At 45.7% G+C, this 14,627-nt stretch overlaps 1 long non-coding RNA gene across 1 annotated transcript in view; it reads right to left on the minus strand.

Moving 5' to 3' along the window:
• Nucleotides 1–2,179: 2,179 nt before the first annotated feature.
• Nucleotides 2,180–14,627, minus strand: part of LOC139274791 (uncharacterized) — a 47,045-nt gene continuing 34,597 nt past the window's right edge. The window contains exon 3 of the long non-coding RNA XR_011595606.1: nt 2,180–2,433. This is a non-coding gene — a long non-coding RNA (uncharacterized lncRNA). The remainder of the gene's footprint in view (nt 2,434–14,627) is intronic.

The raw sequence follows: 14,627 nt of genomic DNA on the forward strand, positions 1-14,627 counted from the left end.
GCCAGTGCAGTTCTAATGCAGGAAATATGACAGCCAATTAGTGCACAGCAAACTCCCACAAACAGAATTGTGATAATGACCAGATAATCTGTTTTCTTTCTTAAAGGGTTAAATTATGAGGACAGGTTGCGTAAACTTGACTTGTATTCCCTTGAGTTTGGAGATTGCGCGGTAATCTGATTGAAGTGATTAAAATGTTAAAAGGATTTAATAGGGTAAATATGGAGAAACTATTTCCTCTGGTGAGGGAATCAAGATCAAAGGGAGATAATCTTAAAGTTAGAGCTGGGCCGTTCAGGAGTGAAACCAGGAAATACTTTTTCACACAAAGGAAAGTGGAAATGTGGATCTCTCTACCCCAAAAGGCTATGGATTTTAGGACAATTTGAGCTTTCAAGACTGACATAGATAGATTTTTGTCAGGTAAGAGTATCAAGAGATATAGAGTAAAGGCAGTAAAATAAATTTGAGGTGCAGATGATCTAATTGAATAGCGGAGAGAAGTTAAATGGCCTACTCCTGTTCCTAATGTTCATATTTCACGGCAATCTTCAATAACATAATGGAGATGAGATCTCATCACTGTGAGCGCCAGTTGCATTGTCGAATATAAGATTCTTAAAGGGGCAGCCCGCAGAGTTTGTGACTTTACTAGGCAACAAGTTTCTTCAGTGGTTCTCAATACCTGCAAGAATTTCAAGTTGATACCTTGCTTACCATAATAATTAATAACTGTTTTGTCCTTTTTCAGAAAGCAGATGAAACAGACCATTTGGTCTGAGGCTAGCTGCTTGAGGACACGAGGCTCATGACACCTGTCAGGGACAGCGTGCAGATGCAGAGTAGCGATAACATCAGAATCACGCCTCTACGTGAACTCTGATTGAGCAAACCATCAGCATCCTGAAAGAGAAGATCACTGCTTGGATCGGTCTGGAGGTGTCCTGCAATATAGCCATAGTTTGCTGCATACTCCATAAGTTTGCCCTCCAAAGGGGCCAGCCCTGGAGACCCCCGTGGATAAAGATGCAGGAACAGGATGATTAGCAGGGCATCGAGGATGCTGAGGAGAAGCAATTGCCACTAATCTAGCCGGCTACTGGACTGATAAGCCAACAGATCATTGAAGAAAGCTTTGACTGAATCATCCATTCTGTCCCTGCACCAATAACCTCCCACCAGTCCCAGCCCTCCCACCCTCCAAATGAATGCCCTCAACTTAAACAACAGGATGCATATTTTTATCATATCACGTGGCATAGTCAATAAACACCAGTCTAAAGAAACAAGAATTTAGTGCAGAACAGTTTAACTTGAGTCGGGGGGTATGTTGCATTCGCATCTTATAAACCCTAGATGTACATGATATAAATCTGATCTAGTCTGTACGTATGCGGGAAGAGAAAGAACAAAGATTAGTCCAACCCAATATCAGAAGTTCTGATAGTATATTTCATATGCACCTTTACTTATAATCATGGATTGTACAATTACAACTGAAAAAGCATTGCAATAAATGTTTTACTATTTTCTATACAACAAAGTTAACGGATTTTGAAATAAAAATGTATTTTCCTTTCTTACATATATATCGCGCAAGAGTATAGAAGCTGCTGGATAACAAATAGTTGAATATCGAATTGTGTCCGATAATAGTTGTGCATCACCTGTTTTAAATTGTGATATTCTGCCGTTCTTCTTATACCAAACTGCAATATATATATATATATATATATATGTTAATTATGTTCACGTCATTTGTTGTCTTGTTATGTGCATTCTTTATTCCTCTGTTGATTTTTCTTTCATCTGCTGCTTGAAAAGCAAATGCTTTTATATATTGTCTCCCAACGAACTGGAAAATGGAACACACCAAATGTATGTCATACTCTGTGGGCGTAACTTTCAACTTCAGCTGGGGTGTAAAACGAGCAGAGGCGGATCAGTTGCTCATTAGACAGCCATCTCAAATTTCCTTTCCATTTGTAAGATTCTTGGACTCGACACCAATCTTGGTTGCAAATCATCTTTATTGAGTTCGACCGAGTCTTGACATATTCAATGCGTTGAGCAATAATCCCACAGAGAAATGAATTATATTACCCGCTTTTACTCTGGATATAGATTTGTAACTATCGTCAATTCTTTCATTCTTGTCTCTCTCTATGAATTGTAGAGCAAAGCTTAAGATTTTTATAGGGCTCTAGTCAAGTACATCCATTCCTTGTAACCTTGATCATGATGACGTGTTAAGAGTTGTTTTTCAGTTTTCGTAACTAATCTGTTGCTCATTGTCTTGTTTTTTGTGATATCGGCTACCTTCTTATCTGGAAGACCATTGACCCCTTATTTAAATATTCCTTGCTAACAAAAGACCTCTCCTCGCTGACAAAGTGTTTTTCTTGCTAAATTTCATCCATACCCTGAAGCATTCTGTGAATGAGCAAATTGACCATTTTATTATTTCTAACTACAGTAAAAGTCCACAGCTATTTATAAATGAAAAGAAAGCAAAAATCTTAATCTTACGAGATTAAACCAAATCCTAATCTTGCGTACATATGTATATAATCGGGTATCTTACACATTGATGTCGATGGAAAGTGAAATCGGGCAGGACATATAATGGGTGGCCATTCAACAACTGCCCGTTTTATACCCCCACCATGGTTAAAATTTCTGCTCTGTGTCACTCTTTATCAAAACAATGATAATCTTGAGGAATTTTGGTCAGTTGCGTAATGAGAATATATGCTCACTAATTTCTCAGCAGTTATTCTTTCCTTATGCAGCAAAGAAATCACTTTGGTTGTTTTTTGTATGTCGTGTTTTGGTGAGGAATGGGTTCATTTCTGCATCGGCCATAATTTCTTTTGTTTTACATAGTTAAAAGATAAGAGCATAGGAATGTACAGGACCGAAAAAGACCATCACAACCCATCTCGCTGGTCCAATACCAAGGAATATCATATCCCATCATATGCCTCATACCCACCTCATCAAAGTTATTTCCAGGGAATTACCCAATTCTCTCTCGAATTTTTTGATACAATCAGCCCCCACTGACTTACTCAGCAATTCAGTCCAAATATTCACCACCTTTTGCATGAAGTAAATCTAAGCTGTCTTTTCACATAATTTTAACACTTCTATTCAATCTTTTATCCTTCTCTGCTCTAATGAAAAGAGTCCTGATTTGTCTGCAGATCCCTTCCTCCTTTTATTCATGGTTCCTGTGGAGTGTAGGATATGGTGAGAGAAAAAAACAAGCAGCAGATAACAAGATACAACACCATAATTCTATCGTGTGTAGCATCCGGCCTACAATTAAAATCTTAAAACTGCACCAAATTATAGGCATATATTCCAGGACTATAGTACAGCAAACTGCACACAAGTTCTTCGAAGTCTAGGAAAAGATACAGAAAGGAAGAGATAGAAAGAATCAGCTCTTAAAAGAATAGTGTCAAAATGCAACATGGACAAGAGGTTTACTGTGTTTCTACAGTTGTACGAGGAGGTTGCCAACCAAAGGTCACTGAGTGGTACTGCCTACCAGGCACAATACCAGTCTCCCAGGAGCCCCTGCATCCTATATGTAATTTCTCTGCCTTGTTTATGTTCCAAACTCCCATTATAATAGCCCATGTAACCACCTATTATATTGATAGCCAGGCTGTTTCTTGCTTACCAATTGTTTTTACTGGGAATATTCTATTCCCAGGTGCAAAGCAGAGGAAAAATTGGAGAAAGACTGATGCTGGCTCTTTAAATAACCTGGGGCTAGACTTTCCTCTTTATTTTTGATGGTTTTCTCGGCGGTACCGCTCGTTTTCAGCAGAAAACCACCCAGCCAAAGTTTCCACTTCATTTTTTAAAGAGTTCCGCCTGCATTTTCAAAATACCACTGGGGAGCAGACTGCCCACGTGCACCTGCGTGCACACCGAGAAACTGCCACCGCCCAAGTATTGGCTCAGCGGTGACCCGAAGGAAAGATCGAAAAAAACGGTCACGAAAAGCAGCCGGAGCTAGCCGGTAGGTAAATACCCCTGCAAAGAAAAGTAGTTAAAGTTTTTTTTTATAATTCTTTTACAATGATTAAGTTAAAAAGGGTCTTAAGAATGTATTCAGAATTTTTATTTTTTGTTTCATTGAAAAAATATTTTTTGAGTGTACCCCTGCTCAACCGCAGCCTCAGTCTAAATTTGAGTACTTACTGCCCATTTTGGTTAAGAACCGTCGAATTTGCCCAGGATCACGTTTAACCGCTGAGAATCTACGTGTAAGATCCATTTTCTCGCCGGGCAGTATTTTTTCCCTTTTTTATGCAAATATTCACCAGCATTATTTGAAGAATCTTAGCGGTCTTTTTGGGTGGCAATCTAGCAGTGGGGGGCTTTAGGGAAAGTCTAGCCCTGGGTGTTCCAGGGTTTGTGCCAAGGGAGTTGATCGCTTACAGGAAATGAGAACAGATTGGCCGAACTGCACCTCTCACCTTGGTTTCCTCGGGGAACACAAGTTGGATGCCTGTTCTGATGGGTGTGTGAAGAAACTGTTGCTAGCTCTTGCACCTGGCCACTCTCAAATTGGAGCATCTGAAAAGGGCAGGCAGCAAACTGAAGAAGATTTAAATAAGCAAGCAGTCTTTTCTTCCCACAGGGACCAATTAAATCCTCAGGATTGGAGGATTCCACTGCAATTTTGGCCAGTAGCCACAAAACCCTGCAGGCAGCAGCCATTGCTCTCAACCCTGCAGCAGAAGCTGGCTTTCTGCCTCAATTCTAATCTTAGGCCATTGTCATACGATGGGCCTATGCAGGGAGCACATTTGGCAAAGCTAATGATCTAAACCCACAATTACATGGAGGTCCAGCCCAGGTCAGGTGCAGAATAATTCAGGTTTGCTAGAATTGCGGCATTTATCTTGTTTTGTAAGTAAAGTAAAGCATAAGCTGGTTCCATAGAAACATAGAAACATAGAAAATAGGTGCAGGAGTAGGCCATTCGGCCCTTCGAGCCTGCACCACAATTCAATAAGATCATGGCTGATCATTCCCTCAGTACCCCTTTTCTGTTTTCTCTCCATACCCCTTTATCCTCTGCACCATAAGGGCCATATCTAACTCGCTCTTGAATATATCCAACAAACTGGCATCAACAACTCTCTGCGGCAGGGAATTCCACAGGTTAACAACTCTCTGAGTGAAGAAGTTTCTCCTCATCTCAGTCCTAAATGGTCTACCCCTTATCCTAAGACTGTGTCCCCTGGTTCTGGACTTCCCCAACATCGGAAACATTCTACCCGCATCGAACCTGTCCCGTCCCGTCAGAATCCTATATGTTTCTATGAGATCCCCTCTCATCCTTCTAAACTCCAGGTATAAAGGCCCAGTTGATCCAGTCTCTCCTCATATGTCAGTCCAGCCATCCCAGGAATCAGTCTGGTGAACCTTCGCTGCACTCCCTCAATAGCAAGAACATCCGTCCTCAGATTAGGAGACCAAACTGAACATAATATTCCAGGTGAGGCCTCACCAAGGCCCTGCACAACGGCAGTAAAACCTCCCTGCTCCGATACTCAAATCCCCTAATGATGAAGGCTAACATACCATTTGCCTTATTCACCGCTTGCTGTACCTGTATGCCAACTTTCAATGACTAATGAACCATGCCACCCAGGTCTCGTTGCACCTCCCCTTTTCCTAATATGCCGCCATTCAGATAATATTCTGTTTTCATGTTTTTACCCCAAAGTGGATAACCTCACATTTATCCACATTATACTGCATCTGCCATGTATTTGCCCACTCACCTAACCTGTCCACATCACCCTGCAGCCTCTTAGCATCCCCCTCGCAGCTCACACCACCACCCAGTTTAGTGTCATCTGCAAACTTGGAGATATTACACTCAATTCCTTCATCTAAATCATTGATGTATATTGTAAAGAGCTGCGGTCCCAGCACTGAGCCCTGCAGCACTCCACTAGTCACTGCCTGCCATTCTGAAAAGGACCCGATTATCCCGACTCTCTGCTTCCTGTCTGCCAACCAGTTCTCTATCCACATCAGTACATTACCCCCAATACAATGTGCTTTGATTTTGCACACCAATCTCTTGTGTGGGACCTTGTAAAAAGCCTTTTGAAAGTCCAAATACACCACATCCACTGGTTCTCCCTTGTCCACTCTACCAGTTACATCCTCAAAAAATTCCAGAAGATTTGTCAAGCATGATTTCCCTTTCATAAATCCATGCTGACTTGGACCGATCCTCTCATTGCTTTCCAAATGTACTGCGATTTCATCCTTAATAATTGATTCTAACATTTTTCCCACTACTGATGTCAGGCTAACCGGTCTATAATTATCTGCTTTCTTTCTCCCTCCCTTTTTAAAAAGTGGTGTTACATTAGCTACCCTCCAGTCCATAGGAACTGATCCAGAGTCGATAGACTGTTGGAAAATGATCACCAATGCATCCACTATTTTTAGGGCCACTTCGTAAGTACTCTGGGATGCAGACTATCAGGCCACGGGGATTAATCGGGCTTCAATCTCATCAATTTCCCTAACACAATTTCCCGCCTAATAAGGATATCCTTCAGTTCCTCCTTCTCACTAGACCCTCCGTCCCCTCGTACTTCCGGAAGGTTATTTGTGTCTGTCTTCGTGAAGACAGAACCAAAGTATTTGTTTAATTGGTCTGCCATTTCTTTGTTCCCCATCATAAATCCACCTGAATCCGACTGCAAGGGACCTACGTTTGTCTTCACTAATCTTTTTCTCTTCACATATCAATGGAAGCTTTTGCAGTCAGTTTTTATGTTCCCGGCAAGCTTCTTCTTGTACTCTATTTTTCCCCTCTTAATTAAACTCTTTGTCCTCCTCTGCTGAATTCTAAATTTCTCCCAGTCCTCAGGCTTGCTGCTTTTTCTGGCCAATTTGTATGCCTCTTCCTTGGATTTAACACTATCCTTAACTTCCCTTGTTCGCCACGGTTGAGCCACCTTCCCCATTTTATTTTTACTCCAGACAAGGATGTACAATTGCTGAATTCATCCATGCGTTCGTTAAATGTTTGCCATTGCTTTTCCATTGTCAACCCTTTAAGTATCATTTGCCAGTCTATTCTAGCCAATTCACATCTCAAACCATCGAAGTTACCTTTCCTTAAGTTCAGGACCCTAGTTTCTGAATTAACTGTGTCACTCTCCATCTTAATAAAGAATTCTACCATGTTATGGTCACTCTTCCCCAAGGGGCCTCGCACAACAAGATTGCTAATTAGTCCTTTCTCATTACACACCACCCAGTCGAGGATGGCCAGCTCCCTAATTGGTTCCTTGAGATATTGGTCTGGAAAACCATCCCTAATACACTCCAGGAAATCCTCCTCCACCGCATTGCTACTAGTTTGGTTTGCCCAATCAATATGCAGATTAAAGTCACCCATGATAACTGCTGTACCTTTATTGCATGCATCCCTAATTTCTTGTTTGATGCTGTCCCCAACCTCACTACTACTGTTTGGTGGTCTGTACACAACTCTCACTAGCGTTTTCTGCCCCTTGGTATTCTGTAGCTCCACCCATACCGATTCTACATCATCCAAGCTAATGTCCTTTCTTACTATTGCATTAATTTCCTCTTGAACCAGCAATGCCACCCCACCTCCTTTTCCTTTCTGTCTATCCTTCCTAAATGTTGAATACCCCTGGATGTTGAGTTCCCTGCCTTGGTCACCCTGGAGACATGTCTCTGTGATGCCAATTACATCATACCTGTTAACTGCTATCTGCACAGTTAATTCGTCCACCTTATTGCAAATACTCCTCGCATTGAGGCACAGACCCTTCAGGCTTGTCTTTCTAACACACTTTGCCTCTTTAGAATTTGGCTGTAATGTGGCCCTTTTTGCTTTTTGCCTTAGGATTCTCTGCCCTCCACTTTTCCTTTTCTTCTTCCTATCTTTTGCTTTTGCCCCCATTCTACTTCCCTCTGTCTCCCTGCATAGGTTCCCATTCCCCTGCCATATTAGTTTAACTCCTCCCCAACAGCACTAGAAAACACTCCCCCTAGGACATTTGTTCCTGCCCTGCTCAGGTGCAGACTGTTCGGTTTGTACTGGTCCCACCACCCCCAGAACCGATTCCAATGTCCCAGCAATTTGAATCTCTCCCTTCTGCACCACTCCTCAAGCCACATATTCATCTGATCTATCCTGCGATTCCTACTCTGACTAGCACTTGGCACTGGGAGCAATCCTGAGATTACTACTTTTGAGGTCCTACTTTTTAATTTAGCTCCTAGCTCCCTAAATTCATCTTGTAGGACCTCTTCCAGTTTTTTACCTATATCGTTGGTACCTATATGCACCACGACAGCTGGCTGTTCACCCTCCCTTTCCAGAATGCCCTGCACCAGCTCCGAGACATCCTTGACCCTTGCACTAGGGAGACAACATACCATCCTGGAGTCTCGGTTGCGGCCGCAGAAACATCTATCTATTCCCCTTACAATTGAATCCCCTATCACTTAGCTCTCCCACTCTTTTTCCTGCCCTCCTGTGCAGCAGAGCCTCCCACGGTGCCATGAACTTGGCTGCTGTTGCCCTCCCCTGATGAGTCATCCCCCCCAACAGTACCCAAAGTGATGTATCTGTTTTGCAGGTGGATGAGCGCAGGGGACCCCTGCACTACCTTCCTTGCACTGCTCTTCCTGTTGGTCACCCATTCCCTATCTGGCTGTGTACCCTTTACCTGCAGTAAGACCAACTCACTAAACATGCTGTTCACATCATTCTCAGCATCGTGGATGCTCCAGAGTTCATCCACCCACAGCTGCAGTGCCGCAATGCGATCCGTCAGGAGCTGCAGGCGGATGCACTTCCCGCACACGTAGTCGTCAGGGACACCGGAAACGTCAATTACTTCCCACATAGCACAGGAGGAGCATAACACGTGTTCGTGCTCTCCTGCCATGACTTAACCCTCAGATAAACTTAATTTGGTAACAACAATCCTAAAAGGTGACTTCCTGATAAAGAAAACAAAAAGAAAAACTACTTACCAATCACCAGCCAATCACTTACCCCCTTGGCTGTGACATCACATTTCGATTTCTTTCTACTTCTTTTTTGCCTTCTCTCCCTGCTGCACCAGCTGGCCTCTCCGACGTTGGGCCTCTTGTAGGCCTCCGCCAATCTCCCTGCTCCGCCTCCTAACGATGCTCGAACTCCCGAGCTTCTCCGACGTTGGGCGTCTTGTAGGCCTCCGCCAATCTCCCTGCTCTGCCTTCCGACGACGCTCAAATTCCTGAGCTTCTCTGACGTTGGGCCTCTTGTAGGCCTCCGCCGGTCTCCCTGCTCCGCCTCCTAACGATGCTCGAACTCCCGAGCTTCTCCGACGTTGGGCCTCTTGTCGGCCTCTGCCAATCTCCCTGTTCCGCCTCCTGACGACGAACTACCGAGCCTCTCCAACATTGGGCCTCTAGTAGGCCTTCGCCGACCTCCCTGCTCCGCCTCCCGACGACGGGTTTTCTACCCCACAATTGATCGTCTCGAACAGATACATGACTTTTGCCCCTTCCCATGATCTGTCCATGAGTCCCAAGTGAATTCATTTACATTAATTAGAATAGAAATTAGAGTGCAGCCTTTATAAAGACAGTTCCGGATGGACACTTCAGCAACAGACTGGGGGACAAGTAGGCAAGCATGAGGTAATTGTTATTAAACCTGCTGACAAGGGTGGCACTATTGTTGTTTGGCGAACAGACCTTTACTTTGCTGAGGCTGATCGCCAACTCTCTGACACCTCCTCCTACCTCCCCCTGGAATATGACCCTAATATCAAACATCAAGCTATCATTTCCCAGACTGACACTGACCTCATCTCCTCTGGAGATCTTCCCTCCACAGCCACCAATCTCATAGTTCCCCAACCTCGCATAGCCCGCTTCTACCTCCTTTCCAAGATCCACAAACAGGACTACCCCGATAGACTCATTGTTTCAGCCTGTTCTTGCCCAACGAAACTTAATTCTTCCTATCTCAACTCTATTTTACCTCCCCTTGTCCAGTCTCTACCCACCTACATCCGCGACTCCTCCGATGCCCTCCACCACTTTAATAGATTCCAGTGTCCTGGCACCAACTGTCTCCTTTTCACCATGGACATCCAATCCCTCTACACTACCATCCCCCACCAGGATGGCCTGAGGGTGCTCCGCTTCTTCCTTGAGCTGAGGCCCAACCTGTCCCCATCCACCATCTTCCTGTATCTGGCTGAACTTGTTCTCACATTGAATAACTTCTCCTTTAACTCCACTCACTTCCTCCAAATTAAAGGTGTTGCTATGGGCACCCGCATGGGTCCTGGCTATGCCTGCCTTTTCATGAGATATGTGGAACATTCTTTGTTCCAGTCCTACTCGGGTCCCCTCCCTCACCTCTTTTTCTGGTACATTGATGACTGTATCGGTGCCGTTTCCTGCTCTCGCCCTGAACTAGAACGTGTCATTCACTTTCCATCTAATTGCCACCCTTCCCTCACTTTCACATGGTCCATCTCAGACCCTTCCCTTCCCTTCCTCGACTTCTCTGTCTCCATTTCCAGGGATAATCGATTGATAAACATTCACTATGAGCCCACTGACTCCCACAGTTATCTGGACTACGCTTCCTCCCACCCCGCATCCTGTAAGGACTCCATTCCATTCTCCCAGTTTCTCTGTTTCCGTCGCATCTGCTCTGCCAATTTTTAACTGCTCATTATGAAGTAGGTTACTGTTGTGTATCTGTAAAGCATGCACTCCCATGTTCCGCCACCAGGGAGCTCATCCCCTGAAGTCCCAAAGGATCCCAGCATCCCTTGGGAGCACTGTATATAAGCGGGCCCACAAGGCCTGTTCCTCACTCTGGAGTGTCCTACTAAAGACTGAGGTCACTGTTACTTTAACCTCCCTGTGTGCAGCCTCATCTGTATCAGGAACACAATAACTGGCGACAAGAATGCGAATCCAACACAAAGATGCAGCAAACTGTGGGCATCCTGGAGAAGTTCTCGGAGGGTGAGGACTGGGAAGCCGATGTCAAATGGCTAGACCAGTACTTTGTAGCCAAAGAGCTGGACGGAGAAGGAAGCGCTGCAAAAAGGAGAGCGGTCCTCCTCACAGTCTGCAGGGCACCGACCTACAGCCTCATGAAGAATCTTCTGGCTCCGGTGAAACCCACAGATAAATCGTACACTGGTTTACGAGCATCTTGACCTGAGAGAGAGCATGCTGATGGCGAGGTATCGGTTCTACACGTGCCAGCGATCTGAAGGCCAGGAAATTGTGAGCTACGTCGCCGAGCTAAGGCGACTTGCAGGATAATGTGAGTTTGATGGCTACCTGGAGCAAATGCTCAGAGACTTTTTTGTACTGGGCATTGGCCACGAGACGATCCTACGAAACTTTTGACTGTAGAGACACCGACCCTCAGTAAGGCCATTGCGATAGCACAGGCGTTTATGTCCACTAGTGATAACACCAAACAAATCTCTCAGCACACAAGTGCTAGCAATGCTCATAAATAAACTGGAACTATGTTTGTGAGCAGAAATGTACAGGGCAGAACTACGAGTCTGCAACTGCCAGCAGGGCTCAGGTGACCCAAATGACTCAGAGTCCCCAACAAAGGATGAATGCAAGGCAATTCACACCTTGTTGGCGTTGTGGAGGCTTCCATTCAGCCTATGCATGCCGCTTCAAAGGGTATGTTTGCAAGAGCTGTGGAACAATGGGGCACCTCCAACGAGCTTGCAAACGAGCTGCAAGCTCTGCAAAACCTGCTAACCACCATGTGGCAAAGGAAGATCGGTCCATGGAGGCTCAAAGCAATTTCGAGCCTCAGAGAGTGGAGGCAGATGCTGAAGTACGCGGGGTGCACATATTTTTGATGAAATGTCCACCTATAATGCTAAACGTAAAATTGAATGGCTTACCCGTAGCCATGGAACTGGACATTGGCGCTAGCCAATTCACCATGAGTAAAAAGATGTTTGAGAGACTGTGGTGCAACAAGGCATTCAGACCAGCCCTGAGCCCCATCCACACGAAACTGAGAATATACACCAAAGAGCTTATCACTGTCCTGGGCAGTGCCATGGTCAAGGTCACCTACGAGGGCACGGTGCACGAACGGCCACTCTGGATTGTCCCGGGCAATGGCCCCACACTGCTTGGAAGGAGCTGGCTGGGCAAAATCCGCTGGAATTGGGATGACATCCGAGCGCTATCACATGTCAATGAGGCCTCATGTACCCAGGTTCTTAAATAATTTCCTTCCTTTTTTGAGCCAGGCATTGGAAACATTTCCGGGGCAAAGGTGCGGATCCACTTGGTCCCAGAGGCATGACGCATTCACCACAAGGCGCGAGCGGTACCGCACATGTTGAGGGAGAGTGTGGAAATCGAGCTGGACAGGCTGCAACGTGAGGACATCATCTCCCCAGTGGAATTCAGTGAGCGGGCCAGCCTGATTGTTCCAGCACTCAAAAGTGATGGCACGGTCAGGATTTGCGGCGATTATAAAGTAACTATTAATTGATTCTCGCTACAGGACCAATACCCACTACCTAAGGCAGACAATCTATTTGCGACGCTGGCAGGAGGCAAGATGTTCACCAAGCTCGACCTGACTTCGGCCGACATGACGCAAGAGCTGGAGGAGTCTTCGATGGGCCTCACCTGCATCAACACGCACAAGGGACTGTTCATCTACAACAGATGCCTGTTTGGAATTCGGTCGGCTGCAGCGATCTTCCAGAGAAACATGGAGAGCCTACTCAAGTCGGTACCACGCACGGTGGTTTTTCAGGACGACATATTGGTCACGGGTCGGGACACCGCCGAGCACCTACAAAACCTGGAGGAGGTCCTCCAGCGACTGGATCGCGTAGGGCTGCGGCTGAAGCGGTCGAAATGCATCTTCATGGCAACAGAAATTGAGTTTTTGGGGGAGAAAGATCGTGGTGGTTGGCATTCGGCCTACTGACGCCAAGACAGAGGCTATCATGAATGCGCCCAGGCCACAGAACGTCACAGAGCTGCGGTCGTTCCTGGGACTCCTCAACTATTTTGGTAACTTCCTACCGGGGTTAAGCACCCTTTTAGAGCCCCTACATGTGTTATTGCACAAAGGTGAGAACTGGGTATGGGGAAAAAAACAACTAATTGCTTTTGAGAAAGCCAGAAACATTTTATGTTCAAACAAGCTGCTTGTATTGTATAACCCGTGTAAAAAACATGTGCTAACATGTGACGCGTCGTCATACGGAGTCGGGTGTGTATTACATCAAGCTAACATTGCGGGGACGTTGCAATCCATCATCTATGCTTCCAGGAGCTTATCTAAGTCCGAGAGGGTCTACAGTATGATTGAGAAAGAGGCATTAGTGTCTGTGTTTGGGGTAAAGAAAATGCATCACTACCTGTTTGGCCTCAAATTTGAGCTGGAAACCGATCACAAGCCCCTCATATCCCTGTTCGCTGAAAACAAGGGGATAAATACTAATGCCTCAGCCTGCATACAAAGGTAGGCACTCGCGCTATCAGCGTTTAACTATATCATCCGTCACAGGCCAGGCACCGAGAACTGTGCGGATGCTCTCAGTCGGTTACCATTGCCCACCACAGGGGTGGAAATGGCGCAGCCTGCAAACTTGTTGATGGTGGCGCAGCCCGCAGACTTGTTGATGGTCATGGAAGCGTTTGAAAATGATAAATCACCTGTTACGGCCTGCCAGATTAGGACTTGGACCAGCCAAGATCCTCTGCTGTCCCGAGTAAAAAATTGTGGACTGCATGGTAGCTGGACCAGCATCCCCGTTGAAATGCAATAACCAATCAAGCCTTTCCAGCGGCGAAAGGACAAGCTGTCCATTCAGGCTGACTGCCTGTTGTGGGGTAACCGCGTAGTGCTACCAAAAAAGGGCAGGGAGACGTTCATCTCGGATCGCCACAGCACACACCCGGGTATAGTAATGATGAAAGCGATAGCCAGATCCCACGTGTGGTGGCCCGGTATCGACTCTGACTTCGTGTCCTGTGTACGGCAATGCAGCGTATGTGCTCTGTTGAGCAACGCGCCCAGAGAGCACCACTAAGTTTGTGGTCCTGGCCCTCCAGACCATGGTCAAGGATCCATGTCGACTATGCGGACCCGTTTCTCGGTAAAATGTTCCTGGTGGTGGTGGATGCTTTTTCAAAATGGATTGAATGTGAAATAATGTCAGGAAGCAACACCACCGCCACTATTGAAAGCCTGAGGACCATGTTTGCCACCGACGGCCTGCCTGACATACTGGTCAATGACAACGGGCCATGTTTCACCAGTGCCGAATTTAAAGAATTCATGACCGGCAATGGGATCAAACATGTCATCTTGGTCCCGTTTAAACCAACCTCCAATGGGCAGGCAGAGCAGGCAGTACAAACCATCAAACAGAGCCTTAAACGAGTCACAGAAGGCTCACTCCAAATCCGCCTGTCCCGAGTACTGCTCAGCTACCGCACGAAACCCCACTCACTCACACGGGTGCCCCCAGCTGAGATACTCATGATAAGGACACTTAAAAGCT

Source organism: Pristiophorus japonicus, chromosome 10 (assembly GCF_044704955.1).
Source record: "Pristiophorus japonicus isolate sPriJap1 chromosome 10, sPriJap1.hap1, whole genome shotgun sequence".
Lineage (NCBI taxonomy): Eukaryota > Metazoa > Chordata > Chondrichthyes > Pristiophoridae > Pristiophorus > Pristiophorus japonicus.